This window comes from Lathyrus oleraceus, chromosome 7 (assembly GCF_024323335.1).
Source record: "Lathyrus oleraceus cultivar Zhongwan6 chromosome 7, CAAS_Psat_ZW6_1.0, whole genome shotgun sequence".
NCBI lineage: Eukaryota > Viridiplantae > Streptophyta > Magnoliopsida > Fabales > Fabaceae > Lathyrus > Lathyrus oleraceus.
The window spans coordinates 314,260,451-314,265,327 of record NC_066585.1 but is presented as its reverse complement, the minus strand read 5'-3'; positions in this window follow the sequence as shown (position 1 = coordinate 314,265,327).

Below are 4,877 nucleotides of genomic sequence, written 5' to 3'. Positions count from 1 at the left end.
ATTGTAACAACTTTTTTATCATATAAAAATCACTCACAAAGTTGCATCGTGAATTTCACGTCACAAACATTTGCCACTGGATTTTCACATCACAAACTTCTGCTGTGTAATTATGCTACACAACAGGTTTGTTGGCTAGCCTTGCAGGTTTGCTACGTGAAATTCATGACACTAATATCAATTTTACGTCGTATTTTTCACACCAGTAAATTAAAAAAATTATAAATGATTAGCATCGTGTTTTCCATGTCACAGATTAATTTTTTATTAAAAAAATATTTAATAAATAATTAAAATACAAAATTAATAAGAAAAAATTTATAAACTTATTTATAATAAAAAATATTAATTTCAATTAATAATTAAAAATACTAATATTTTCAAATAATAATTAGAAATATAAATTTCAATTAAAATGATTAAATTCAAAATAATTTCAAATATTTTATAAAGATTAATATTTAAAAGTAAAATAACAATAAAAAATCAATCAACGTCATCATCTTCATCATTCATAGTTTTGTCCACATCATCATCATCCACATCACCATCCATTGAATTATTTTTTTGATTTCCTTGTTGTGAGAGCAATTGACGCATTATTTCCTCCATCTCAATTTGTCTCTTCTTCATTTTCTCCATTTGGGCATTTATCGCCACCTCACATTCTACCGCCTCACGTCTCGCCTTAGTTTGTGCCAATTGTCGCATTGTTTCCATAATTTGGGGTGTCAATTATTGTGGACGTGACGATCCTTCCCCATTCGCAACTCTTTCAAATAATATTCTATTCTCTGGTCTGTAGTTTCCGACCAAAGATTTAGCATCAAAAAAACACATGTTAGGTCCTTTCCCGCTAATTATTAAATTCCAAATATAAAGATCCACACGATCATTAATTGGGTTTGAACCTATCGGAGTATACTGAGAATTTTTAACTAAAAATTATGCGAGCAATGTATCATAGTCCTTCTGCACATATAAGAAAAAAATTTAAGTTAAATATAGTTTCAACAATATATAAGAATTAAATTAAATTAAATAATGAAATATAGACATGTGATTTTCACGTCACAAACATTAAATTAGTTACCACATGAAAATCATGTCACAACTTTGTCATTAGATATTAAAAAAACTTAAATAATTTATTCGCATATAGAAAATAATTTAAATAAAATAATACAATATAAATAACTTACCAAAGCTAATTTGGTACGTTCGTCAACAAATTCCCTTGATTTTTTGATACGAGTCTTTGCAACTAGCCCATTCATTCGTGGGTGTCTCCCCAAATCCTTAGACTAATTAATAAAATTCACTTGAATTAAAAATATATAGTAAATCAAAATATAACTTAAAGAAATAGTTATAATTACCATGCGTCGAGCATGTTCGACGAAACTAATGCTTCCAACTGCACTGAGGTGACCCCCTTTTTCAGATGCTCTCATTTTCTTTGCATTTTCAGATCATGCCTTAAAACCAAGTATATCCCAAAAGACAAGAAGTTCTTCAAAAACTTCCTTGTCTATCCAGTTAGGATGAACACCTTGCTCTACTAAACCATATCTAGCACGCCATAGCATGTCAGAAAGTCGGACTGTTGTTCTGCCCCGCCAATTTTTTTTCAATCCTAGCCTTAACAATTTTTCCCACGTACATTTCTCCTGCAATGTTATATGACATTCAAATTAATTGTTAGATACATATAATTTAAAAAAGTAATTAAAATAAGAATAACTTAAAATAAATTTATTATACCTTAAATTTGTTAAACCAAACATATTTATCATTCTTGGAAAGTTCTCGAAATATCTTCCAAGATTTTTTATACATTTGTTAAATAACATAACTTATACATTGGGCAGCAATCCGACTCGGCTCAAAACTAAACAACAACAATTGAATAAGTATTATTAAATCTAAAAAAAAGCAACATGTTTACTTTTAAAATTTTATAAATTAGAAACTTACGATTTTCCACTGGGTCAAATATAGTATCTTCCATCAATAATCTCATACTCGCTCGAATGTCCAGCGCGATCCTGTCCCTGATGATCATCCTCATCTTACCCCTTATGATAGTCATCATCCTCCCCCTTATGATCCTTCTCACGCGCAGGTATGTGTTTAGTAGGTGGGGTGGGGGGTCCCCCATGATGCATGGACGAGGAGGGTATGTGTATGGTAGGTGAGGTGCGGGGTCCCCCAGTCTGCATGGATGATGAAGGTATGTGTGAGGGATATGACGTATGGGATTTCCCAGCCTGCATGGATGGTGAAGGTGTGTGTGAGGGATCTGGAGTGCGGGATCCCCCATGATGTATGGATGGTAAGGGTATGTGTGAGGGATAATGAGGGTGTGGAAAGCTAGACACCCCATTTTGGTGGTGTGGAAAGCTAGACATCCCAGTCTGCTGGTATAGAAAGCTAGATCCACCAGTCTACTGGAATGGAAAAGTAGATCCCCATATGGGATAATGAAAGTTGGGGACCCATATGGGAACATATAAATTTCATCAACTTGGTAAGCAACGTCTTCCACTAGTTCGTCTGTTTCAATATGATCCAATAGTTTTGTTTTGATTATGACACACCAACCTCACTTACGTGGCATAATTGAAGGATAAGGAATATAATAAACTTGCCTAACAATACGTGACATTATGAAAGGGTCAAACTATTTGTACCTTCTATTCATTCGAATCTCAACAATATTATATTTCTTATATATTTTTGTGCCTCGTTAGATGAATCATACCAATTACAATAAAATAAGACAACTTTATTTTCCGAGTCCAGGTAATTATATACTAACTCGTAGATATGTGTAACAATTCCATAGAAGTCGTTTTCACCATCATATGTAACTCCATTTACAAATACACCATTGTTTATGGTTTTTCCCTTTAATCCATGTCTTAGTCTGAAATTTACATTCGTTCACAAAGTATGTGTTCCATTCATTTGCGCTTTGAATAGGGCCTTCAGACAAGTTTCTCCAATGGAGTATTTCTTAAGTCGGTGCAACAATGCATGGCAATTTCTCCTTCAACTTTAGCTTTATTTCTCACTGATCGATTTGAATCACCAATGAATCTTTCAAACGAATACATCCACCTATATTGGTCAGGACCACCAAGATAGGCTTCATATGCAAAATGCACAGGTAGATGTTCCATTGAGTCGAAAAAACCAGGCAGAAATACTTGTTCCAACTTACAGAGAATGATTGGAATATTTTGGTCCAACTTAATGATGTCGTCCACTCTTAAAGTTGACACACAAATATCTCTAAAAAATTGACTAATTTCAGTTAATGGATTAAACACATGTTTGGATAGTGAACCGAATGCAATTGAAAGTAATGGTTCCATGAAAACATGGCAATCATGACTTTTAATTCCATGCAACTTCCCAGTGTTAGGGTTGGCGCACCCCTTGCTAAGTTTCAAGCATAACCATTAGTTATTCTCTATTCATTTAACCAATGACAAACCTCTTTAGCTTCTTTGGAAGTTAGACTGTAAGTAGCCTCAAGTTTTAATAATTTCCATTCGGTTGAGGCTTTAACTCCAACTCTTTTTTATTAACCAAATTTCTATGTCTTTTTTAGCCTTCTCATTATCTTTTGTTTTGGCTTGAACATCCATCGTTGTGTTAAATACATTATCAAAAATATTCTGCTAGATATGGATAACATCAAGATTATGTCGCAACAAATTATCTTTCCAATATGGGAGGTCCCGAAATATACTTCTTTTTATCCAATTGTGTGTGAACCCTTGAATCCTGCATGCTTTACCATTATCTATGAATTTTGGCAGTTCAGAAAATCGATTCCATATTTCACCTGATAACAATCGAGGGGGAGGAAAATTTGTTACTCGCTCGTCTTTTTTAAAATAATTCTTGTTTCTTCTATAGACATGATATTCTGGTAAGAATTTGCGGTGACAGTCAAACCACAAAATTTTCCCCCTTTTTCCAACATAAATGTCTTGGTGTATTCCATACAATGCGGCCAATCCATTTTTCCATGTGTACCCTAACCAGACAACATGTCATATGCGGGAAAGTCATTAATAGTCCATATTGTCGCATCGCGCGAAAAACCGGCGGGAAACAAGAACAACAGAGCCGCCACCGTGCGTTATTTATCCCAAAAGAGGGAAAGGAAACGCTCGAAGTAAACCTGGGAAAGAACATGGTCTCGCGACCAAAGAGTATGGGTTCGGGAGTCGGTTATGCGAAGGGAAGGTATTAGCACCCCTACGCATCCGTAGTACTCTACGGGATCCACGCACAAAAGGAAGGAAAATTGGTTGCTAAACACTGCTCAAACATACACACACTGGCTGAAAGAGACAAAAGAAACTGACTGAAACTGACTCCGCAGGATGTCGCATCCTGGGCCTACTTAGTCTATCAGGCATAGACATCAGAGTCGAAGTAGTTCGGACTGGGGAAACGACACATGCTCGCTAAGATACCGCATCCTATGCATACGTATCTCCTTTGGACGAAGGAGAATCAGAGCATTCGTAGCTTGGCTGACACGCGCAAACAAAACAGACACAGGCAAACGTGGAGCCTGAATGCCAATCACTGGGCTTACATCAGCATCCGAACCAAAACACACGCACACTGGAACCTAACTGCCACTCGATGGACTTACATCAGCTTCCAAGCACACGACAACACAACAAGTTAATAGGGAGTCGGGGACTCGAGCCTATAACTGTCAAGTACACACTCAAACAAACAGACAACAAATTGCTAAGGAGTCAGGCACTCGAGCCTAGCAACTGTCAAACAACACACACAAAAAGAAAAAAGGCGCCCGGAGAGATCAGCTCAATCTCCTGCCTACA